General features: G+C 45.2%; 1 protein-coding gene across 1 annotated transcript in view; it reads left to right on the top strand.

Moving 5' to 3' along the window:
- Positions 1-6,664: 6,664 nt before the first annotated feature.
- Positions 6,665-26,366, top strand: part of LCOR (ligand dependent nuclear receptor corepressor) — a 97,761-nt gene continuing 78,059 nt past the window's right edge. The window contains exon 1 of the mRNA XM_030571084.1: positions 6,665-6,748. The gene's annotated coding sequence lies outside the window, so the exon portion shown is untranslated. The remainder of the gene's footprint in view (positions 6,749-26,366) is intronic.

Raw genomic sequence — 26,366 nt, 5'->3', positions numbered from 1 at the left:
GGATTGGCAGTTGGGATGGGGGTGACAGCTGGGATTGGCAATTGGGATGAGGGGAGTGACAGTTGGGATTGGCAGTTGGGATGGGGCAGGTTAAGAGTAGGAGTGGCAACTGGACATGGCAGGTGGGATTGGGTGGGGAGTGACAGTTGTTGGGAATGGCCATTGGAATGGGGTGGCAGTGGCACTTGGGTGTAACAGTTGTGAGGAATGGCAGTTGATGTGGAGGGAGAAGTGACAGTTGAGAATGTCAGTTTGAATTGGGCATGCTAGGAGGGGTGACTGGAGTGGGGGCTAAGAGTATGAAGGGGGTAGGCTAGGATGAGTGTGACAGTTTAAACTGGGCAGACTGGCATGGGGAGAGACCCGTGGTTTGAACAGAGCAGGTTTGAGGGGGAGTGACGGTTAGGAAGGACTGGATTTGACAGGTTCAGCAGAGGTGACTGATGATTTTAAATAATTGTGCAAGGGGCTAGTCCCAAGTGAGGAACCAGCTAGTCATGACATTTTGGACAGTGATGGAGGAATGGATTTGAATTAGACAGTTTGGAAGGGGCTGTTTGACCTTGGGAGGCAACAGAGGGATGAGAAGCAGATTGGATTTAGGCAGTGAGAGGATCAGAAAACAGCAGAGGAGGTTACTAAGAAGCAGGTAAAATATATGAGAACTATTCCCTCTTCCTCACTGAGTAAACTCTACTTGCTAAAGTAGTGATTAGTCGTGGTGTGAGGTAGCAGCACCGGTTCTTGTCTGTAGTATTCCATTTGTGGTGCACCTGCACTCGAGCTGAGAATCCTTTGGCCAGCAGTGTCTTGTGTTCCATGCCTCCCCCCTGTATGCCCTCATGCCCCCACCTACCCAAGGGCAGAAAGGTCAGAGCGAGGCCAACTGACCCTCAGTTCCTTCTTACTACCCATGGCTGAAAGACACAATGTTGAGCAGTGTTTCTGTCTCTTGCACTTATGATCTAGTTAAGGTTTTTGTATATACAGGTAGCTGCCCTAGGACAGGTTTTTTTTTTTATGAGTCTTAGCTGGGTGACTTTTTTTTACCTTGTTTCTATTTTGTTCACCTGGTATGGGGAATTCAGTCTTATGACTGACCAGAAATCCCTTGGTTTTAAGCATTATTTATCATGTGAGGCTGCAATTCCTCTTAATGATGGATACTCGTTCTCCAAGCAGTCCCTGAAAGTGACAGATTTTTGCTTAAAATGTTTCTATAAGACATGTCCATGAGTTCTGCCTCTGACCCAAGAAAACAAGACCAGATGAGTTCTGCAAATTCCTTTTCTAAAAGCATCACAGCAGGCACTATTTTTGCATCACCCTTTAGTGCTTTGAGGCACTCCCCTGCTGCTGTGCCTGTAAAGTCTTTCCCTGTGTCTGAAAAGGGTAGGTCACAGCACCCCTCCCCTAAGGAACACAGATGTGGGTCTCCATTCCAAAGACGATATAAGACAGCAAGGGATTAAATCCCCTCTCTTTACTTTGAAAGGACAGCTCAGGGATGATCCATGTCACACTGGCACTCCCTGTTAGTAAAACTCCGGTACTACCTAATGTTCACTCTGACTTTGGTATGGAGTCCCCAGTATGGTCACATACTCTTGTGGTAACCAATTACGGAATTTTCTGTACCAATGCCAACATTTCTGGTGCCATCCGCTGTCTTGAACCTCTTACTACTGGTACCAAGATTTACCGCAGTGGTGGATTTAACTGTCTTAGCTCTCCCTGATTCTCTCTTATCTTCTTCTGTGAAAATAACCGCATTGGTAGTGTCAGCTTCTGTACCGACCTTCCTAGAACAATTGTGAAGGAAATAATTACATTAATGGAGGTAAACAGTACAGGAGATGTAATACAATATGGGTTTTCCAAAGGTAAATCATGCCAGACTAACCTGATTTCCTTCTTTGAGAAAATATCTGATTTGTTTAGATAAGGGAAGTGCAGTAAATCTACTATACTTGGACATCAACAAAGCATTTGACATGGTTCTACATGGGAAATTTTGAGTTAAATTAGAGAAGATAGTGGTTGGTAAGCACTGTAAATTGGCCAAGGAACTGGCTAAAAGGGAAAAGGCAACAGGGGGAGGGATAGCTCAGTGGTTTGAGCATTGGCCTGCTAAACGCAGGCTTGTGAGTTCAATCCTTGAGGGGGCCACCTAGGGATCTGGGGCAAAATCAGTACTTGGTCCTGCTAGTGAAGGCAGGGGGCTAGACTCCATGACCTTTCAAGTTCCTTCCAGTGCTAGGAGATTGGTGTATATCTCCAATTATTACCTATCTGCTCAAAGGTGAACTATCTGACAGGAGGAAGATTACTAGTGGAGTTCCTCAAGAATCAGTCTTGGGACCAATCTTATTAAATATTTTTATGAATGACCTTGGCACAAACAGTAGGAGTGTGCTAATGAAATTCACTGATGATACAAAGGCAGGGGGCATTGTCAATACAGAGAAAGATCAGAATATTATACAGGAAGACCTCGATGATCTTGAAGACAGGAGTAACAGAAATGGGATGAAATTCAATACCAGAAAGTGTAAAGTCAGGCACCTAGTTCTAATAAGAAGAATTTCTACTACAACATGGAAGCTCATCAGTTGGAAGCAACAGAGGAGAGAGACCTGGGTATGTGGGTTGATCACAGGATGAATCTGAGCTGCCAATGTGATGCGGCTGTGAAAAAGGCAAATGCGATCCTAGGATGTATTAGGTGACATTTCCAATAGAGAGAAAAGTATTAATGGCACTCTGTACAGCCACTGGTAAGACCTAATTTGGAATACTGTGTACATTTCTGGTACATATTCAAGAAAGATTAATTCAGGATGGAACAGGTGCAGAGAAAGCTACTCGAAAGTTCAGAGGAATGGAGGTCCTATCTTATGAGAGGAGACTGGAAGAGCTTGGTGTGTTGAGTGTAGCAAAAAGACAGCTGAGAGAGGAGATGATTGCTCTCTACATTGGGGTGAAAGCAATCTTATGAGAGGAGACTGGAGAGCTATTTTAAGCTAAAGGATAATGGTGGCACAAGATCAAATCAGTACAAACTGGTCATGAACTAATTCAGGCTAGAAATCAGAAGATTTCTAACCATCAGAGGGGTGAGGTTCTAGAACAGCCTTTCAAGAGGAGTTGTGATTGCAAAGAACTAAATTTGTTTTAAGACAGAAGGGGACATATTTATGAGTGAAATTGTATGACAGGGTTGTTTGTGATGGTAGAGGGCAAGGCTCAGCAGTCCTGGGGCTCACTTCTGGTTTATGTCTTGTGTTCCTAAAAGATCATGCTTCAACGCTTCATCCAGCCAACTGCAGGGGTCAGGAAGGGATTCCTCTCCATCCCAAAGTATTGTTTATGTTTGTTTGTGTCTGCTTCCTCTGAAACTTGAGAGATGGCCACAGCTGGAGCTGGGACACTGGATGTGACGAAGTGGGACTGTTCTTAATGGTTCCCCTGAATACTGTGTGGGTGCCTCAGTTTCTGGCCAACCCTCTGTCGCCTAGCAACTAATGGCCAGGCACTTTCCCCCTGCAAGGGGATGCTAAAGGTGTGGGAGAACAAAGAGGTCAGGTGACCTCCTGGCCCGGGAAAGGAACTCAGCAGAGGAGGAGGTGCTGGAGGGGGTGCCAGTTTGGGGCTGGCTGGGGATGAGGAGTGAAGGCAGATGTGGGTGTCTGGCTCACTGGGCCCCAGAATGGACCTGGCTGAGGGGTCTGGTTCTCTGTACCTACAAGCTCCGTTTTGGACCGTGTTCCTGTCATCGAATAAACCTCTGTTTTACTGGCTGGCTGAGAGTCACGTCTGACTGCGAAGTGGGGGTGCAGGACCCTGTGGCTTCCCCAGGACCCCGCCGGGGCGGCCTTGCTGTGGGAAGCGCACGGAGGGGCAGAGGATGCTGAATGCTCCAAGGAGAGACATAGGAGGTGAAGCCGTGTGAGCTTCTTGCCCTGGAGACAGTCTGCTCCAAGGGAGAGGAGGCTCCCCAAAGTCCTGACTGGCTTTGTGGGGAGCAGTTCCAGAGCATCGCCTGGGAACTCCGTGACACTGGAGATAGGGAGGGCAGTTGCTCTGAGGTGGTGCTGAGCATTCTCTCTCTCAGGTGCTTGGCTGGCTGCTTCTTGCTCACATACTCAGGATCTGATTCCCATATGTGGAGTCAGGAAGGCATTTCCCCCCGTTGAGATTGGCAGTGACTTTGGTTTTTTTCACCTTCCTCTACAGTGTGGGGTGCTGGCCACTTGCCAGAATTATCTGGATACCACTTAATTATTTCCCTGCCATTGCAGGGGCCTTGAGCACTAGTGTACCTTGGTCCCTCCTCTTCTCTCTGTGTGGCACATAACGCTTTCTCATAGCTGCAAGCTGTAATATTTGGTCTATTTTCAGTTGTTGGGTTTAGGATATGGGTTTTGGGTTATGTAGGTGGCCTATGAGATACAGGAGATTCCTTCAGGTCCTAAACTCTGTGACTCAGCACTGATCAGGTTCCATGATGCCAGAGCCCTCAGATTCCCAGCAGATAATTTTTCCCACCCTCCAGGAGAAAGAAGTTTAATTCCCCTCCTCTGCCTCAGAGCATAGTGCAGGGGACTCTCCCACATACTATTCTAGATCACAACACTATGATCCATATTTCTCAGATAGAGATTCCAGGCATAGGAGTCATAGTAAGCACAGGGACTTCAGACAGGACCCCTTGGTTTGGAACCACACGCCCTGCCCACCTGCTAATTATCTGTATGGTTCCCACTCATGGCCATACTGGTTACCATGGAAAGTACAACATGCTAGGAAACTTGGCTCCTCTGTGCCATTTAGAGTTAGTTTAGTACCACAGGAGTTTATTAGGTCTCACTTTGAATATCCCCACTCAACACTTCTGCACCTATTTCCACTAATACAAGATCTTCCACCTCTTGGGACCGAAACATTGTCCTCAAGGGGTTAACTACTTGCTCGTTATTACCTCTATCTATGAAGACATCTTTTCTAGTAGCGATCACTTCAGCCCATAGGGTACAGGCCTTTGTAGTGCAACCTCCACACACCACTTTTCATAAGGATATGGTCACACACACGGACCACATCATACATTTCTACCAAAAGTTGTTTGAGATTTTCATATATGTTATACATGGAGCAGTATATTCCCCTAAATTGCATTCCTCCACAGGGCAGGCTGCACTCCACTCATTAGACATCTTTAGGAACTGTCCTACGTGCACATGAAACAAAGCCATTTAGTCTCCTCAAGGCTCTTCATTGCTTTTGATGAAGAATCCAAAGATCAAGAGATTTCAACCCAAAGATTACCTAACTGGGACTCGGATGGTATTAAATTTTGCTACAAAATAGCTAGTCAAGGATTACTGGGAAGGTTAGGGCTCATTCCTCCAGAGTGTAGGCAGCTTCCACATCTTCTTTCAGAAGTGTCCCTATAATTGACATGTATAGGGCAGTTAAATGGAACAAGTCTCATACTTTTTACTAGTAGAGGCATCTCATTCTCATGCCAGATTTGGCAGGGCTGTGCTGAAGTCTAGTTAGTTAGCTTCCTACCACCTGCCTCCTTTTGTCAGGTTCCTTGGGAATCACCAGAAGCAGAAACATATGGACAAGCACTCAAAGAAGGAAGAAGTTACTTAGCTGTACAGTAAGGAGTTCTTCAAGACATGTTGTCCAATTGTATTCCATGACCCACTCTCCTTCCCTGCTACTATGAAATCTAATACCACCTGGACTCTATACTAGCAAGGTCAGTCAACCTTGCTCCTCACTTTATGTCCTCAGCTGGGGGTGCGGAATGAGGGTAGGCAGAGCACAGGTGCAGACCAATGGACTCTGCTGCCGAAAGATCCTGACCTGGAGCGCATGGGGCAGACGTGCACCCAAACCGGAATACATACAGGCCTGTCTACACTGCCACTTCCAGCGCTGAAACCTTCTTGGCTCAGGGGTGTGCTCCCCCCGCCCCCCGAGGGAAGAAATGTCCATGGCTGGAAGCGGCAGTGTAGACTGCGCTACGGCGCTGGTAGCTATTCCCCCGGCGGCGGTGGTTTTATTCCTGCGCTGGGCGAGCCCCCAGACCCATAGACAACAGGCTCCGAGAACTCAGGTACTGCACAGGAATGTCCCTTCTCTCTTACACAACCGAGTGGAGGCGTCCGAGCCGCGGGAGCCGGGGGCAGCCTGCCTCCCACGCCCCGGGCTGGCGGCGAAGAGCAGGGGCTGTTCTCGGGTAGGAGCCGCTGCCCCTGGCGGGCGGAAGCCGGGAGCTCGCTGGGGCCGCCTGAAAAGGGGAGTGACGCCGTGTCACCGCGGCTACTGGCCCGCAGCCGAGCCCCCTGCCCTGCCCTGCCCTGCCCTGGCCACCGCTGGAGGCAGCTCTCCGCTGGCCCCCGGGGGCTGCCAGGCCGGCCCGGCGGCGGGGCTCAGCGCGGCACCTGCCCAGGCGCCTCCATAGCGCGGCCCTGCTCCGTCTCCATGGCAGCGGGGGCGCGCCTGAGCACGTGGCCTCCGGCTGCCCTTCCCCCTCTCAGGCCGGGCGCCGCGCGATGCCGTGCGCCGCGCTGCGTGGCGCGATGACGTGACCAGCGGCGGCCGTGGGCGTGCCGGTGCGGGGCCCTCCCCCAGAAGATGGCGAGTCCGTGCGGGCGGCAGGAGTGCTCCATTGAGAGGCGCGGCTTCCGCCACCAGCTCGACTCGTGGCGACACAAGCTCCTTCACTGTGTAGGTGAGGGCTGGCGCGGGGAGGGGGAGCCCCCGGCCGCTCCCCCCGCCGCGCGGCGCCCCTCCCCTCCCCTCCCCCCCCGCTCGGGGACACAGCGCGCCCCTCCCCCCGCGGCCTCTCCCGCCCGGATTAGCTCCGTGCGCCGCCCGCCCGCCCGCCCCCTCCTTCACCTGGGGCCTCCTCCCTGGGCCGCCCGCGCAGCCTGCGTCCGGGGGCGCGGCCTCTCTGCTCCTCAGCCCCCGCCGCCCACAGCTCGGGTTCCGCAGGCCCGGCCCGGCCCGGCGCCAGGCCGGGGCCTGCCCAGCCGCCGTTTCCCGGACCCCTTTGTCGAGCAGGGGCCGGTGCGGGGAGGCCTAGGGCGCCGCTCGCCGCTGCAGCTACCGCCCCCACGGGGTGCCGGCCGCAGCCAGGCGAAGCCCTTTGGCTGCCTTTCCTCCCTCGCCCGCGCAGCCCGAAGCTCGCTCGCACGTGTTCCCCCGGGATTGATCCCCCCTTCGGGAAGAGCTGGAGCGGGGTCCTTACCTCGGCTCCCCCGCCCTCCCTGCGATCGGCTTGCTCACGGGACCAGGACACTCATTTTTGTTATGGTCCCCTTGGGTGTGCTGCTCCCGTGCACCCTCCTGCGGACCGCACCCAGTGTTTGGGGGGCAGCTGAAGGCTGAAATGTTTCTTTTGGCATGGAGGAAAAAACCCTCAGAATGTGTGTTGCTCTTGGAGCTTGTAAAACCTTGGTCTCGAACTTGATTGCCGCCTTACCCCGAATTGTAGTGAGTTCCTTCAGAGTTCTGTGGGGAGACATCATTACTTGTTTGCAAGAAATGGAGGAGCCATTGAATTAAAAATCAGAGGAACTTCCAGTTTTGCTAAATCTGAAGACCAGCTCTAGCCTAGAAGAAACAGCTCTTCTGTCATTTTTCAATTTGTCTTCAATCTGCTTTGACTCTGCTACCTGTCTTATTCATTCCGATCGCATTGCTTCCCTTGCTTAATATAAATTACTGGGCAGTAGATACAGTTCCTGGTGTATGTGAAGCTCAGTGTTAGACACTTGCACAAGGGACCCTTTTGAAATTTGAAAAGTAGAGTGAAAATGACTTCAGAATTAACATTAGAGCCCTGCAACTGTGTGTCTGATGCAGAATCCTTGTCTAATTTGCCTGTCTGTCATTGCACCATAATACTAGTCCTGTTTCATGCTGGTTTTGATTGAATTCCTGAAATTTAACTGCCAAATGTATCTTATGTAGAGATAGTGACTTCAGCATGTTGTAAACTGCATATGTTACAACAAAATGTTTTAATTTTTATTCTGAGTTCAGGTAGTTCAGCATCCTAGTTCAGTTTCTGGGCTTTGAAACATCAGTGTGTGTTACACTAAAAATCCTGACAAAGCTGTTTGGTATATACCTGCTCACCGACTCCATGTGAGTGTATTTTATGTAAATAAAATGTTCAGAGCTCAAGAATATACCAGATCCTATTAACTAGCGGCTAGTACAAATGATTAAATTGGGAGGTCCAAGGTTCATTAGCTGCTGACAAAGTCACCTCTACTTCTAACTACTGGAACAGGGGGATGTTTGGATTTCTACCAGAATGATGTCTCTAGATCCTGCTTAGGAGCTTTCTTTTGGATCAGTCCCTGGATAACGTCTGTCATTTGATGACCACCTTGCTGAAGTTCTATGGCCTTTGTTATATAGGTCAAACTTGATCATCATAGTGGTCCCTTTTGGCCTAGAATCTATGAATCTCTGACCCACCTCTGTCTCCTTCAACTGGGTGTGTTCTGCCTTCTCCCTTTGCCTCAGAACTGCCTGGCTTCTGGGGGTCCATTATACTCTTCCTTCCTGGCTGCACCATGTATGAGGGAATGCAGTGCTTTCCTCTCCTTATCTTAAATTTTTTGGATCATCCTTGACTAGCTTCAGTGCTGCTTTCTGGTGCTTCTCAGAGCTTTCCTTAACAGCTGCATAGTGAAACTAAGAAATGTCTAGTATCAGAGGAGTAACCGTGTTACTCTGGATCTGTAAAAGCAGCGGAGTGTCCTGAGGCACCTTATAGACTAACAGATGTATTGGAGTATGAGCTTTCATGGGTGAATACCCAATTCGTCGGAAATGTCTGGGCAATTCTATTGCTGCAGTTCCAAATCTTGTGGGTTTCAACGAGACTGCTGAAAATCGTGCCTGTTTCATTCTGCTGCTGCTTGGGAAAGCTATGAGAAGTCAGAAGCAATGGAGCTGTTTGCAGACTCAAAGAAAACATAACATTGGGTCACATTTAGAATGTTCTTAGCAATCATAAGTGGTAGAAACTTTTTAAAAAAATAAGCACTTAAATTCTCCAGGGATTGATAATATAGGTTCCTTTCAGTCTCCTCTTGGTCCTCCCTCACCTTTTATGAATTGATAGGTGTGGTTTGGTTTGGTTTTTTTTCCAGTCCCTGTGACTGTTTACAAGAGAGGCTATGGAGGAAATGGTTAATTACTAAGTTAACACATTTTTTGGAGCTAAAGTACAAAAAACATTTTGTAAAAAGTCCAAAGTATAACTGTGAAGTGGCTTTTATCTTGATGGCAGTATGCCAGAAATAGTTTGAACCTCAAATTGATCAGTTTTATGAGACCTCAGACCTGCCCTTTTCCTAACATGTGCCTAGCATAATTTCTGTCAGTTCATGTGAATAGAAATTGTAATTCCTTCATTTTTCCTTCTTAGGGCTTGTCTACATCAGAAAGTTGCAGCGCTGGTGAGGGAGTTACAGCGCTGCAACTTTGAGAGTGTCCACATCTGCAGGGCATCACCAGCGCTGCAACTCCCTGTTTGCAGCGCTGGCCGTACTCCCGTTTTGTCTCGGGTGTAGAGGATCCAGCGCTGGTGATCCAGCGCTGGTAATGCAATGTAGACACTCACCAGCGCTTTTCTTGACCTCCGTGGAAGGAGGAAGCCTCTGGTAATCAAGCTGGTTTCCTTTCCCGGTTTGCTCTCTCGGTCCCGGAGCCAGCCAGCAAACCGCGGGGAAGGAGACCTGCTTGCTCGGGGTTCCGGGACCGAGAGAGCAAACCGGGAACGCCGCGGTTTGCTCTCTCGGTCCCGGAGCCAGCCAGCAAACCGCGGGGAAGGAGACCTGCTTGCTCGGGGTTCCGGGACCGAGAGAGCAAACCGGGAAAGGAAACCAGCTTCGCCGCGGTTTGCTCTCTCGGTCCCGGAACCCCGAGCAAGCAGGTCTCCTTCCCCGCGGTTTGCTGGCTGGCTCCGGGACCGAGAGAGCAAACCGCGGCGTTCCCGGTTTGCTCTCTCGGTCCCGGAACCCCGAGCAAGCAGGTCTCCTTCCCCGCGGTTTGCTGGCTGGCTCCGGGACCGAGAGAGCAAACCGCGGCGTTCCCGGTTTGCTCTCTCGGTCCCGGAACCCCGAGCAAGCAGGTCTCCTTCCCTGCGGTTTGCTGGCTGGCTCCGGGACCGAGAGAGCAAACCGCGGCGAAGCTGGTTTCCTTTCCCGGTTTGCTCTCTCGGTCCCGGAACCCCCCTTGAAGCCGCCCAACAGCGCTGCAGTGTGGCCACATCTAACACCACTTGCAGCGCTGGTTGCTGTAAGTGTGGCCACTCTGCAGCGCTGGCCCTATACAGCTGTACTAATACAGCTGTAACAACCAGCGCTGCAAAATTTTAGATGTAGACATGGCCTTACAAGTGTTGAAGGCCTCACTGCTGTTCATGATATCCAACTGAAATTGCACTGGAGGTATAAAACCCAACTTTAAATACATTTAGGGGTAACTTATCAACCATAAATGGGCTGTATACAGCCCGTGTTCAGAAGCTGATCTCTTAAGTGATCACAATCTTATTCTGCTTTGATAATTCCATGATAATCTTAATATTATAATCTTTATAGAAACTAAGTGCTTTATCGAAGGAAAAAAAAGAGGAAATATCTACTTTGAGAGTTTCTGAAGCACCTGTCACCTTGGTAGCTGAGTGACGCTTATGTGGACTAGTGTTCTGTTATCAGCATCAGTCCAAAAAGAGAGAAGTTTAATAACAATCCACAGAGCTTGACGTCCGGAAAGCACTACAAGGCTAGCAATGCATTTGGCCCCCTATTGAGTACTAAGTTGTAATTCAGTCAAGGAGTCAGTCTGTAAGAGTGCTGCTATACAAGGCTTGAAATAGATAGAAAACCCACTAGTTCTGTTTAAAGTTATCTACATACATTCTGTTTAAGCAGTGGTCTTACATTGGTAACCTGAAAGAAACACTTTCAATTATAACAATAATTGATCTGGAATTTATGATGTGGAAGTATCTTGACTTGTGTATGTGTTTCAGTGTTGAAAGCAAACTTAGCTGTTTGGATTCTAAACTCGTATGCTAAATGAATTTACTCCTATTTTTATTGTTGGGAAAGTGCTGCAACCTAAGTTCCTTTATAATTCCTACATATTAATATGATTGCATAGCAGTAGACATTTGGAAGTTTAGCTGCTTAAGATGTAAGCATGGGTTTTATGAGGTGTATATTACATGCTCCTTCTATTATACAGCAGAAAACATTAAAAGCCAATAGTACTAATAAAGAGAAAATATACAATCTCTGAAACAATTCTTATGGCTTCTAGTCTTGCCTGTCATTGAGATATTTGGTTTTTGTGTCTATATGTGATATCACAACTGGTAGGGATGAACTGCTGCTTCAAAGTATAGGACAGTTGGATGCATCTTAAGGTTTTTATGCAGTTTAGAAAGTAATTTGACTCACACAGTGTTAGTGCAGTTCCAGTACAAGTGAAGCAAAATTGCAGCTTATTTTTTAGTGAAGAATTATATTAGTTATATCACTGGTAGTGATGGAAAATTCATGGAATAACTTACTTTTAATCTACAGCTGGAATATGGGTAAGAATCAAGTGTAAACTTAGGGTTTGCCTACATTTTGTCATCTGCTCCTCCCCACCCCACAATGCAGGGCCAGCTTTAGGCCGCCTCCCTTGATTCCCCGGAATCGGGCCCCCTGCCTAAGGTGCCTTTTTAATTGTTTTACTCACCTGGTGGCACTTTGGCGGGGGGGGTCCTTCCCTCGCTCTGGGTCTTCGGCATTTCGGCGGCAGGGGGTCCGCAGAAGGCCTGGAGCAAGGGAAGGACACCTCCTGCCCGCCCCTGCCACCAAAGACCCGGGCCGCTGCTGGGTATTCAAATCAGACCCTGCAGTTCCTAAAGCCGTCCCTGCACAGTGTCCACAGTCCATCTATACTTCCTTTGAACTAGGGCAGGAGTTCTCAAACTTTATTGCTCTGTGACCCCTTCTGACAGCAAAAATTACTACATGACCCCAGGAGTGTGGACTGAAGTCTGAGGCAATGCAAGCCCCACTACCCCGGGCAGGGGGGCCAAAGCTGAAGCACAAGTCCCACTGCCCAGGGTTGAAGCCCTGGGGTTTTGGCTCTGGGTGGTGGGGCTCAGGCATCTGCTTTGGTCCTTGGCCCCAGCAAGTCTAATGCCAGCCCTGGCAACCCCATTAAACCAGGGTTGCGACTTACTGTTTGAGAACCACTGGACTAGGGGAACCCAGACTGGTGCAAATCACTTTGTACACCAGTGCAATGCATGTACACTAACAGTTTGCATTAGTGCAGATACACCAGTAATCCTCCCTTCCTTGAAAGAAAGAAAGAGAGAGAAAGAAAGAAGAAGAAAAAAGCCCCACTGTAGACAAGTCCATGGCTATCACTTGGTATAAAGGCAGAACTTAGTTTAATTAGTTGCTGAAATGATCACTGTCTTCAGGTATGAAGTATATGTTAACCTTCAGAATTTCTCTAATGCTGTGCTTTGGTTCAGAATGTTTAATAATTGTAATTAGGATACTTTTTTAGTTCTAGTTTACAGAGAATATTGAGTGGGGAGGTTTATAGCACCTCTGTGTTTGGCGCTGGTGCAATTGCTACTGAAATACTGTCTAGGTGTGGCATATACAATTCAAGAAAGATGTTGAAAAATTAGAGGGTTCAGAGAAGACTACTAAGAATGATTAAAGAGTTAGAAAACTTGCCTTGAGAGACATAAGGACCTCAGTTTGTTTAGTTTAACAACAAGAAGTCTATAAGTATCTGTATGGGGAACAAAAAATGTTAATGGGCTTTTCAATTTAGCAGAAAAAGGTATATTAAGATATAACAGCTGGAAGTTGAAGCTAGACAACTTCAGGCTAGAAATAAGGGATGAATGTTTGATGGTGAGGGTAATGAATCATTGGAACAACTAACCAAGAGTTGTGGTAGGTTCACCCTCACTGGTTGTTTTTCTGAAAGATCTGCTTTAGTTCAAACAGGAATTAATTGAGGGAAGTCCTGTGGCCTGTGTTATACCAGAAGTCAGATAGAGATGATCACAGTGATCGTCTGCCTTATAATCAGAGTTTGATGTACTGTACCTACTTCTTTTTGTGAAATGTATGGCAGACTGATCTAAAATTATTCATATTTCATCAGACTCTTAAGCAGTGGAGTTAGTGGAAAAATCTTGCTATCTAGCTGTTTTAACCTTCAGCGTGACTGGAAGAATATGAACTAAGGAACAGGACTGGGAGTTAGAATTAGGAATGAAACCCAGATCTACTACAAATTTGCTTTATGATTCTGGATAAATTGCTTCAGCTCTGTGTATCCATTCCCTCATCTGCAAAATGAAGGCAAGTTCTCGCCTCTCAGCAATGCTGAAACTTAATTTGCTAACCTATATAACATAAAGTAGAAGGCATTCTCAGTGGAAATTATTTATTTTCTTCAGAAGTGCCCTCTTCAACCCACGCTGGCTTCACAACTGTATTTCAAACATGAAAAATCACTCAACGGGTCAAAACATGTTTACAGCAAGATACCTTGAGCTGGTTTAAAACCTCTCACACAGGTGGTCTGCTTCTTGAGTCCTGTGGTGATTGCCCCACATTCCTGGCTGTTGCAAGTCCTGAAATTCACCCCAGTTCATGGACCAGGTCAAATAACTTGCTTTATTAAATATTAACAAAACCTATATCTTAAGTCAAGTCACTGTTTCATACATGTTGTTGCTGTAATTTGGGAGGTGTTCTGAGGCTGGAAAAGGATTGCATTGCAGGACATAAAGCTTTGTCTCAGGTTTAATTTTAACTAGGGGTTGGTGAAATATAAATTTCATCCACGTTTACTATAGAATTTCCAAAATAATCACATTATTCTATTTTTATACACCTTGGAAAAATATTCTAAAAATTAGGTAGTATCTTGCCCTGCTCTTCCATACCAGTCGTACAGTAAAGATTTACAAGACTGTGAGCAGCTGCTATACACTTCTAAATGAACAGCTACAACAAGAAACATGGAATGTTCTGATTTTTAAAGACATCCTTTGATGGGATTTTTTTACTAAGAAATAGCAGTGTTAATTCCAACACCTATTATGTATAGAAATATAATCTTCTGATTTAATTAGTAAGTTTGCTATAACTAAAAATGGATGATTAATCCCCTATTCTGGTCCTTGTAGTTATCTTTAAATCCCCACTGTACATTAGTTAAATAATGGTGGCTTTAGTAGTAATGTTCTGCGACCTTAAAATACTTTGTAGCAAGACAAATACAATCTTGGGTCTTGTCTATACTGAGAACTTTAGTGTCCCCCATCCCCACCGCCCTATAGTAGACCAATGATGGGAGTAGCATTCCCTGAAATTTTTATTCTAGACAAGGCCTTAAAAAGACAAGAGGTTTTAAGAAATGTAGCTCTATTTTTTACATTTATATGAAACAATACAGTAGGTAATTACGTTTCTTTTATGTGAGTTTTCAGTCCTTGCTTTTGTCTTTCAGTTTTAATTGGTTCCCTTTTTTCCTCTGTCCCTTCATCTTATTTTCATTTCCCTTACTCTGTACTTTCATGCTTATTGTGTGCTGAACAGTTTTAACAACAAGTTTTTGCTGGCATGCTGAATTATAAGCACATGTGGTAGGTAGGATTTTTTTTATAAATACCATGGTGATAAATGTTAGCTACCAAATTATAATCCCTATTTTAAATTGGTGACAACATTATTGATTAAAAAATAGTCCTGGGTTAAAACTTCCTGTATTTCCCTTCAGGTCAAAGGTAAATTTAAATAAAAAGCCGAGTTACAGCTTCAGTAGTTGGGAGAAGAAGAGTGGTAATAGTAGGACACTGTTTTGAATTTTTAAGGAAGTGTCTAGTGCTTAGAGCACAGGAGTTGAGGGCTCTGTTTCCAGCTATCTAAAGTACTTCAGGATCTCTGAAGAGTAAAGGTTTTGTGGGGTTAAAGTTACAAAACACTTTCCCTAATCACCTGTTTTCAGATGCTCACAACTCTGACAAAAAATGAAGTACCTTTTTCCTTTTACATTTTAGGCTGAGGTTTGAAAGTTACAATCTGGTGTGCAAGTAGTCCTCTGGGGACCTGTGCAGAGTCCTGTTCCAGAGGAAACTAGTTTGAATTTGGGAATTATGGGAGTCTGACAATTATGTACTAATCATCAGGGCTCAAAACACTCAATATCTTCTCGCCTGAAGAGGAAGCCTGCTAGTCTGGGTAAAATGTAACTGTTTTTCCATGAGCCCACTTTTGCCCTCAGACCTATTAAACTTACATAATCATAGCTTCACTTCTTCCCCCGTCTTTTCTGCCTTTCTATGTTAAGTCATTCCTGACATACTCTTGTTAATAAATTCTATTTCCCTTCTAAGTACACAGATTTGAATTCTCCCCATCCCGCTAAATACATGTATTTGGGGGTGTCCTCTTGTCTCCCTCCTAATGCTAATGAATCCTCTTCCATTCTCTTCTCCCTCTGCCTTGCAAATTTTGGGATACCTCTCGATTCTCAGCAGTGAATGAATACTGGGCTCTTCAGTAACCCACTGCCTATAAATTAACGCTAGTCCTCTAGGACATCTGGAAAGTCCTGCCTTTTAGCAACTGTTCTCTGCATGGGCCACTTTGCTCCTGGCTCCCTCTCTTCTCTGGGATTAGCAGCAAGAAGTTTCCTACTTTCCTCTTCAGAGAAGTGTGTGTGTCTGCTACTTCATTTCTGTATTTTTCTATAAAAGGGCAGCAGTTCCTGCTACTCTGCTCTCTGCATATTCACTCTCCACTCCCAGAAAAACAAGCAGTTTAGGGCTTCTCTGCTTCCTGCCTGTTTCCTGCTGATCAAGCAACAGTGGCTTGGGCTGCTCCACTCCTTACTTTCTCGCTCCCATCCCGAAAGTGGCTTCTTGGCCCAGTTAAGCTCACCCTGAGGTAAAATTTCTGCTTGTCCTGTGGCTTTATCTACACTTGAAAAATGGGTGTGTTTTATATAACGATGAAGCTAACACATGATAGTTAACATGGTAAATTTCAAGTGTAGATAGGCCACTGTCTTAGGGTTCACTTTGACCAGCTACTTTGAGGTAAAACTACAATTTGTCCTGCTTACACTGTGGTGTTACAACTTGTTAAATCTCACTGTAAAAACACCAGCTTTTCCTAGTGTAGTCAGGGCCTGAGAATCAGTTTTGTAAGCCCTACTGAGCATACACATCAGGAATTTTTTGCAGAATTTGGTAAGCACACATTAAGGATGCACTGACTGTGTTTGTTGCTGGTTTCAGAGTAGCAGCTGTGTTAGTCTGTATCCGCAAAAAGAACAGGAGTACTTGTGGCACCTTAGAGACCAACACATTTATTTGAGCATAAGCATCTGAAGAAGTGGGCTGTAGCTTATGCTCAAATTTGTTAGTCTCTAAGGTGCCACAAGTACTCCTGTTCTTTTTGTGTTTGTAGCAAACATAGCCTTGTTGTGAACTGGGTAGTACTCCGCAGTACTGAATTGGGCTGGACAAAGCTTAAAATAGTCTAGAGTCTGGCAAAAGGTCCCCTTCTGCTTTCCTCACCAAGTTGCTGTTAGTGACTGTACTAGGTTTGGAGCCACAAGGTTCTGAGTTCTTATTTTCACTACTGACTTTGTCTTCCTTAAGTGCAAATCTAGGCAAGGGGCTGGTTCAGGTCTCCATCTTCAAGACAGAGGAGTCAAGTTCTGTGTAGTTCACTGAAGACGTTTCATTCTGTATCTTACAAACTGAATCTTGGTTGGTTGTGTGGACATTAGAGTCTGTGATGAGGTGTTTTCAAAGAGCAGGGTTGGCCCGGATGTTATTACCCAGCTGCTGTTATGAAGAATATACACCATTTTAACTGTTGCCCTTCACCTCAATTTGCTTTAGTTAGCTGGTGCTGTGTGGAACATATCAAGTGCTTTGTGATGAAAGGTGTGACACAAAGTTCAACTGTTACAAAGTATATTCATGTGCAGGTGAAGTATTCTACCTCACTAGTCATCAGTTTATTGGGATTTTTTTCTGGAACATCAGTTTAGCATAAAGGTAGTCAATAATGATTATTGTTGCTTAATTGGTACTAGCTGAATTTGTTAGTGTGCCAAGTGACTTGATGGTGAACGATCACATGTTACATATTATCATTTTATTGTGTTTAATACACATGATGGCAATAAAGATTGAGGAAGTAGATCTTCCTTGGTGCTCAAAAGGCCTTTCTCAAGGTTGGCTGGATTCAAGTGCATTTTTTGAGCTGACACAAATTTCTCCATTCCAGCCCAGCAACCTTCTCCCTGATAGCATGTTTCCCGAGTTTAAGAAGAACAGTTTCTTAGCCAGGTTTCAGAGTGGTAGCAGTGTTAGTCTGTATCCCCAAAAAGAACGAGGAGTACTTGTGGCACCTTAGAGATTAACCAATTTATTTGAGCATAAGCTTTCGTGGGCTAAAGTGGATTTTAGCCCATGAAAGCTTATGCTCAAATAAATTGGTTGGTCTTTAAGGTGCCACAAGTACTCCTCGTTCTAGTTTTTTTAGCCAATGATATGAGGCCTCCAGGCTTCTAGCATACTGGGAGATCTACAAATTGAAGTAGAAAAAACAATGGTGTTGTGCAATTTGGCCCAGTTGGATTCCTTTATATGCACATAACAAACTGCTTGCCTAGCTTCTTAGTCTGGGTTAATCCGGACAAGTTTATTTGGCAGCTATTGCCTGTCATGAACTAGCTGAATGTTGGTGAGTCTTTCTTCTGTCTCAGGGTATGGCTACACTTGCAGCCATACAGCGCTGCCGCGGCAGCACTCCCGCAGCAGCACTTTGAAGTGCGAGTGTGGTTGCAGCGCCAGCACTGGGAGAGAGGTCTCCCAGCGCTGCAGATACTCCACCTCCCCGTGGGGATTAGCTTACACTGCTGGGAGCCACCTTTACACTGGTGCTTTGCAGCACTGTAACTTGCTGTGCTCACAGGTGTGTTTTTTCACACCCCTGAGCAAGAAAGTTGCAGTGCTGTAAAGCGCCAATGTAGCCAAGACCTCAAGTTCAGGTGATGCTTGGCACTCTTGAACCTCTCTCATTAGAAAGCCGTATATTAATATGATCCTGATAAAACTGAAGAAATCTTCTTTTCAATCTCTTTAGATGCAATCTCAAGTTTCTTAAATGAGAAGATTTTCAGAAATGACTTGAGTTGCATTTTGCTTTTTGTTTCTCTCCTCCCCCCCCCCCCCCGGCATAACTAAGGAAGCTAAAGATGAACTGCAGTCGCTTTTTATCTTTACATCTGTTTTTATGATTTATAAAGATACTCCTAATCTTTCTGAACAGACAAGCCTATTTTTCCCAACCTTACTAGAAACCAGAATAGTGATGTCACCTGATCTCTGGCTCTCCCTCCCCAATCTGGAGAGGGGCACTGCTGGAACTTGGATCACATGTCTTTAACATCACTTGTGAGATCCTTTTAAGAAAGATCTTTGTAGAATCATCGGAAAAGAGAAGTGAACCTGATAATTTAAGTTGGAGTTTTCTTGCTTGTGGTGGTTCTTCGGAAAACATCTACAGCTTTCTTTTGGCAATCTTAGTTTATAAGATCTGATCACTAGCATCTTTCCTGATATTTATTCTAAGATTTATCTTGGTCATTTTGTTCCTATTTCTCCTAATTATCCACCCTTATACTACTTTTTAATCCCTCTTCCTTGGGGTTGCAGTCTTTAAGTACATTAAATCGAATGGGTATGAGTGGGTTCTTACACCACAGCCACGTCTGGTATCTCCTTCAACTTAATTGTTCAACCAAGTTCTGAATCATTTGGTACGATAACTTATGCTTTACAGAATATAGGGAGCATGAAAGAGCTGAGGGTCTGAAAAGGAGCATAGTAAGAAATCATGACTGAGATGTGGGCAGTGTCAGAGCTATGTAGTTCTTTAAAGACAAGTCTTAGGGAATTTGATGTGTGAGGTCAGCCAGCTATATAGGATCGCTGTGACAATAAAGTATCTTAAGACTATTGGAAAAAATACAGTGGTGTACTCCAAGTAGCATGCAAATATGTTAAAACTGTTGTAATATATGCTTGAGGGAGCAGAGTTAAAGTAGTATGCACAACATTTTATTGATTGAGTGCTTAGGTGTGCTTGCTACCTTAGTATTAAGGTATATTGATTTTTGATGGAATTTAATGGAATTCCATAATTTGATGGAATATTAGGTTTTGATGGAATTTCCTGTGTTCTCTGGGGGGAGGGAATCCATAATGTGGAGCTATATCATAGAATCATAGGATTAGAAGGGACCGCAAGGGTCATCTAGTCTACCCCCCTGCTGAGATGTGGGATTTGTGGTGTCTGTCATCCAAGACAGATTCCTATCCAACCTCCTTTTGAAAATCTCCAGGGAAGGAGCTTCCACAAGTTCCCCATGGCAGTCTATTCCACTGTCCTACTCTTATTACAGTTAGGAAATTTTTCCTGAGATTAAATCTAGATCTGCTGTGCTGTAGTTTGAACCCGTTGCCTCTTGTCCTGCCGTGCGTGACAGGAGAGAGCAACTTTTCTCCATCTTTTTGATGGCAACCTTTTAAGTATTTGAAGGCAGATCTCATGTTCCCTTTGATGATAATCATTGCTCGCGTTTGGCTCCTTTCTAGTTTCTCTGCATCCTTTCTATATATTGGTGACCAAAATTGGACACAATTCTCCAGCTGAGACCTGACCAGAGTGGAGTGGTACTGTCACCTCCTGTAACTTGCATGCTACGCCTCTGTTAATGCAAGCTGAGATTGCATTTGCTTTTAAGTTTCACATTGCTGACTCATGTTGAGGTTGTGATCCATCACAACTCCCAGATTCTTCTCAGCAGTGCTGCTGCCAAGCCAGTTATCCTCCATTCTGTATTTGTGCATTTGGTTTTTCTTCCCTAAGGGTAGCACCTTACATTTGTCTTTGAATTTTATTTTGTTGTCCATAGCCCAGTTCTTCAATTTATCAAGATCCCTCTGAATGTTAGTTCTATCCCCCAAAGTATTGGCAACCCTCTCCCTTTTCCTAATTTTTGTCGTCTGGAAATGTGATCCGTATGCTCTCTCTTCCTACATCCAGGTCGTTAATAAAGATGTTTAACAACACTGGACCCAGAACAGATCCCTGTGGAACCCCACTTAAGACCTTCCTCCAATTTGACATCATTCCATGAATAGTTACTTTTTGTTTGCAGTTGTTTAACTAATTCTGTATGCACTTAATGGTAGTTCCGTCAAGACTGCATTTCTCCAGCTTATTTATCAGAATGTCCTGGGACACTGTCAAAAGCCTTGCCGAAGTCCAGGTATATGATGTCTACTGCATTCCCCTTATCCACCAGACCAGTTACCTTGTCAAAGAAATATGGTAAGAAGTTATGGGAATCAGGGTCCCAAAGACCTCACTGGTGCATCTCTTGAACATCTTAGGAAGTCCAGTGGAGAGAGACCCTCTCCTGTGAACCTGTTGTAGCTTTTATATTACAAGATGCACAGTGAGTCAGGCAAAAGTTCCTTTCTCTTTCATTGCACAGTAAAAACTTTTCTTGTCGTAGCTAATGCAGGCTACACTATGTCTTTCTATCTCACTTTCTTAGCTGTGCACTTTGAACTCTAAGAACTCTGTACAGAAAGCACTGAACACTTATAGAATGTTTCCTTAACAAGTCATAACTGTCAAAATGAAACCAATTTTCACCAGAACACTCAATGAGGGCTATTTCCATGCCAAATTTAAACTTTCTAGCCACAGCTGTTATGGAGCGGTTTTTACTTAATTTAAAAAAAAATAAAAATGGACATTTTTAAATAGGGGATAAGCACATCCCATTTTCCTTGTATTTTAACAGCTGAACTACTTATGAGCAAACTTTGCAGTAAAAGTCACCTTTTTGGGTAGAGACCAACTGTGGAGAACTTAATTTCTGAAAGTTTCACCTTTCAAATGACTCATAGGTTAGAATGGAAGTATTTATGTAACCATAAGTACTTTGATCAGTGCTGTACTCTCTGTAATGAGGACCTCGGGTATTCCATGTGAAACTTTCCATGGCGTCCACCCCTTGCCATGGAATTATGCTCTTGAATCTAAAGCTTTCATTAAAACTTATCCCTTATGGTTGCAAAGAAAACCTGAGCTGAGTCTAAACCAATGAAGTGTCATCACTTTGTTTTAAACTACCTCCAGATGCAATGGCTCGACAAAGGGATATTGACTTTCTAACCTAAAGATGATTTTAAATGTTGCTGTTTCACAGATGGTTTTAGCAGAGATATCCAGTTAGTTTGTGATTGTGGAATAGATACTATTGTACTACCATATGTCAAAAGCCCAATTACCCAAACTTCCAGCTTCACTCTGACAACTTCTGCAGCACACTTACGCATTGTTCTACATTTTTATATTAACAATGTAAAAGGAGCATAGGGTGATTGTATTGAATGACTTAATCAGTTTCATATTTGATTAAAAGATGCTTTTATTTTAAATTTAAATTAGACTTTCAGAATTGAAGTCCAGCTTGTGACGGTGCATATGGGTCTTTGACTATGATGAACAGATTAAGGACTACTGCCTCAAATTTGCTTATCTTTCTGCTATTAATGTACCCTGAATTGAATTCCCTATTCAGAATAAGAGGAGAGTACAGAGGACTTGAAGATTACTCAACGCTACTAGTTAGGGTAAAAGATACCTATGCTACGCTTCAGTGCACCTTCTGCTCCTGGATCTTTCCATCCCCAGCCACACTGCAGCAAAGCTACATCTCTTACAGTGTAAAGGCATACGATACTGCTTACATGACTGACGTTAGTTTTAAAAGAAGTTCATTTAATTGTATTAAATAAATATAACTTGGACCTCTTCTACTACTCTTCCCTCCCTGGCTTCACTCCACTTCTTTATATATAAGAAGCTGATGTATCTCTTCCTGAATTGTCTTCAGCCTCTCTCTGCCTTTATCTCCATTTCCTACACTGTGTTCTCTACCTCCTCCTTTCTTCTTCTGTCCCCCTCCCTAAAAAAAAACCCAAAAACCTTTCTCTCAATACAATATTTTTCTACCATTCTTTCACTTCCTGTCAATGCACACCTCCCTCACTCTCCCATCTACTTGCACTAAGCACTGGGTCTACAATAAAATGTTCCTTTGGATGTGATTGTGAATAATGAAGCTAGCTGATACAATGCTGACCATGACCTAAGTCATTGCAGACCAGGACGACCTGCGTTCAGCATTCTGTCTAACCAGTCCATAAAAAAGCTTTGAAGAACAGAAGCTCTCCTCGCTTTCCCACTCAAAGGGCAGAGACATCAGGCTGCAGTAAAAGGCTCCCAGCCTGCATGCAGTTGAGGAGGTTGATTGAGCAGGTTGCATGGGAATTTCCTTTGGTGAGACCACACCAGAATGAGTGATATGGAACTACAGGCATAAGCCCTTCCCCCGGCCTCTTCTATAGATATTGGGACTCCTTTTCCCACAGCTTGCAGAGCAAGCAGGAAAGTTTCACTGAATCACTCCTGAATCTCAGGGAGAGGCAAAGTACCCCCATAGCAACCAGGAGGAAGAAATTCTTGTTCTCAGCCAGCAACTGTAGAAGATCCATGCTGAGACAGTTGACAGAGGATCCCACTATTTACTTGTGAGCTCCTACAACCTTTCTGTTACAAATTGTCTCCAGTGGCTCCAGCTTCTCATTCTGTGTGTCCAGTCCTCACTCAGCCAGGACCCAGCAGCAGGGAATGTGGGGTAAAGTGATTGATTCCTGCCCCTGAGAGACTCAATCTCCCCTTCCAATCTCAGGGGTCCTGAAGGAGAGACTAAAGAGTTCCCTTTTTTTTTTTTGCTTAAGGGAAGACATACCTGCAGACACTCTTTTCAGTCTCCTTGGTAACTCTCACTACCCATCCCAGGGCTCCCTACCCTTTTCTCTTACGGGTTTGGCCTAAGGACTGGTGAAGGATATTGTTCACAATTACTCTTAAAGAGACTTAAGCTCTTAAACCTCTCCTCTAGATTCTCTAAAAAGGAGATCTCTTCAGCTGGAGCATTGAGAGCATTACCATAGACTCTCAACTGAGCTACCCAGAAAAGTGCAAAGTGTGTGTGTATATATGTGTGTATATATATAATATAAAAAATGAATCGCCAAAAAATAAAACTAGCAAAGTTGAAGAGCTGCTTAATTCTTCCTCCCTTGGTTTGAGGGTGTAATTAAGGTGGAGTGGGAATTTCTCTTGCTGTCCCATTTAATTGCTGCATGTAACCCCACAGCGAGTGTGGATATAGTGTGCTTTTCACTAACTAGTTACATGTACCCTACATGCTGCTGCAAGTATAGGCAAAGTCTCAGAGGAAAGTGACAGATGTCTTTCACCTGAGGTTTAGATATTAGAATTATAAAGGACACACATTAGGGCAAAGTCAGCTGAAGCAAAAGACAGTCTAATGGCTTTTTAACAAGATGGGCTAACCATGGGCCTCAGGGCCAACACTTTTTGCAGAAACAAGTCAGTGAGCGCAGATATATTGCTCTGTAAGAAACCCACACAACTGTTACTTAATGGATTCTTGAGGCCTGCCACTCTTAGTCCTCTGACAGTACTCAAGTTCTGGTCATGACCTTGATTGATGGGCTACAAATCCTAATGAACCTCCTTTCAGTTTCACAACTGTAGGTTTCTTCCTTTTTTCTCTGAAAGTATCTTGCCTACTTGCCACCTCCTTGCCCAAGAGGGTTTTGGGGCATAGACTGCTCTCAGTTAAAACCTCTGTTACGTGTCTGTCAGCTGTGGTAATAGTGTGAATTAACTGGGTCTCCATCCTTAAGGACACCAGTCGTCTTCATACAGTGGGTGGTATTCTTCTGGTTGAATCCAAATATCCTAAGGAAATAAAAATGCGCAGATTAGATGTGAACAGCTCCCTCTTCCTTCGATGCTCCTGTTTGTGGGCAAACCCGCCTCAGTTCCTTCTCCACAGTCCCTGGCTAGAGACAGAGCTTTAGCTGTCCCTTAGCCGTTGGTTAGCCTCTGTAGAATTGTTAATCTTTAGCTACCTGTTAAAGCTGCTTTTCTTCATTTATCTTTTATGTGGCTGCCTTAAAAAATAAATAAAATAAAAAGAGAAGGATCTTTTTCTTTCTTGGACCCCCTGTTTAAACAAGGTATCAGAATATGCCTAGCTCCCCTAGGGTTCAAGAAATCTCGGTTGCAAGGAATCTATCCTAGTGACTGATGGGCATGCTCAGTGCATCTGCTGCTTGGGAGAAAAACACATTCCATAGAAGTGTGGTTTGTGTCAGCTACTGGAGCCCAGATCCAGAAAGCCTAGAGAACTGAGGCTCAAACTCCTACTTATGGAGGCAGGCATTCAATTATCTGAGCTGCCTCAAGATCCTGGTCAGTGGGAAACCTCACCCCAACTCTCTACTAAGGGAAGTGAGCCCTAAAAGGTCTCCACACGCCACTCATGTAGGCTGCTAATAAAGGGGCTGTGAGTGCCCACAGGAAGCCCCAGTTGAGCTGAAAACAGTCTCTGGCTTGATCAGTAGCATCGGTACCCACGGCACTGAAGCTGTTTAAATCTGGAATCCCAGGCTTTTGTGGTACCATCCCGACAGAGCGTGCTGGGTTGCCTAAGGACACAGTGGGCACAGGCAAGGAACCATTGGTACTGTCTAGGCATGAAAAACAGAGAAAATCTGCCCCAAAGAAGGCTCCTGTGGTACAGATATTGACATTGGTACAGCTTGTGGCATTCCAGACACTAACAGACCATACTGTCAGTTCCACATCACGGACTCCTTTGGCACAGGCATCTCTGCACCGGAAACCACTGCCGGTATGGACGCCTCTGCCGCTGCCGGATTTCCGGTATGCGACGGATCTCTCTGCCTGACACGCCGGATTCGCCTCTGCTCAGTACTGGGGCTCCGATACTGAGTTCACCTGGAGATCCTGACTCACCAGCAACCTCGTGTGAACCAACTTCTTAATCCTCCAAGTTAGAAAGTGAGGAAGAGGACATGGTCTCCCATCATTCTTCTCACCCTCCATCTGGTGCCCAATTCTGCTGTGATCCACAACCATACTGTCCACATGGTCTGGGCAGCCATGGTAACAACCACCGGGCCCCTTCCCACCCTCACAGTGGCCCTATCAGGCTCAGGGAACATGCCTTCCAAAGCTCTAGTGTGGCCTACCAGCAACCAAGAGCCATCCTTCTTCAGCTGCTGCTTTGAGGGCATCTGAACTCCACCTCAACAGATGAAGGAGGAACAAGAGGCTGAAGTTGAGGAGGAAGTTATCCCTCAGGCTCACGTCTCATCCTCACCAGATGAGACGGTGATGCCCCCTCTGCCATTGACGGTAGGTAACTTTAAACTATTTCAAGAACTGGCATTGCGGTTGTCAGAGGCACTACAGATACCACTATAGGAAGTGACCAAGTCATACCACAAGCTAGAGGACATATTACATTTTTCTACCTTGTCCAGTACAGCTTTCCCTATTAATGAGGCACTCTTGGATGCTGCGAAAATCACGTGGCTGACCCAGCATCAGCCCCACCAACATGTAAGCAGAGTGACAAAAAATATTATGTGCTGGTGATAGACAAGGAGCAATTCAAGGCCATTGTCACTGAAGGCCAATGGGAGACGAAGACATCTCTCCAGTCTGCAGGCGCCACCTTTGACATGGCAGCACATTCCATCTCTACTGCCTTCGTGATGAGACGAGCCTCGTGGCTGCACATATCTGGCTTCCCAAAAGAGGTTCAAACAACTGCGGAGGATCTTCCTTTTGAAGGGACAAAACTTTTGTTGAAAGGACAGACTCTTCCCTCCACACTAAGACTCCAGGATCCACAAATCTCCGGTATAAGAGAAAATATAGCCCTCAGACATCATTCAAACCCTGATCCTTGCAAATATCCATCATAAGTTGTATGAACCTCAGAGAAAGAAGTCCAGATTTCCCAGATGGAAACAGTTGGGATCTCAACCTACGTCCTTAAAGCTACAGTTTTTGACAGGTTCGCCGAGGCTGCACCCAACCGTGACACAGTGCAAGGACTGGGTCTTCCCCAGAAACATCCCAGGGCCCCTGCCCCTCTATGCCAGGTGCACAGGTGTGGGCAGGCAGGCTCAGCAAGGCAGGATCCAAGGGTGGAGAGGCTTAGTGTGGGAGGATCCAGGTGCGGGTTGAGAGTTCTGTGTGGGGCAATCT

This window comes from Gopherus evgoodei, chromosome 7 (genome assembly GCF_007399415.2).
Source record: "Gopherus evgoodei ecotype Sinaloan lineage chromosome 7, rGopEvg1_v1.p, whole genome shotgun sequence".
NCBI lineage: Eukaryota > Metazoa > Chordata > Testudines > Testudinidae > Gopherus > Gopherus evgoodei.
Note: the sequence above shows the minus strand (reverse complement) of the source record. Positions and strands in the feature narration are given on the sequence as shown.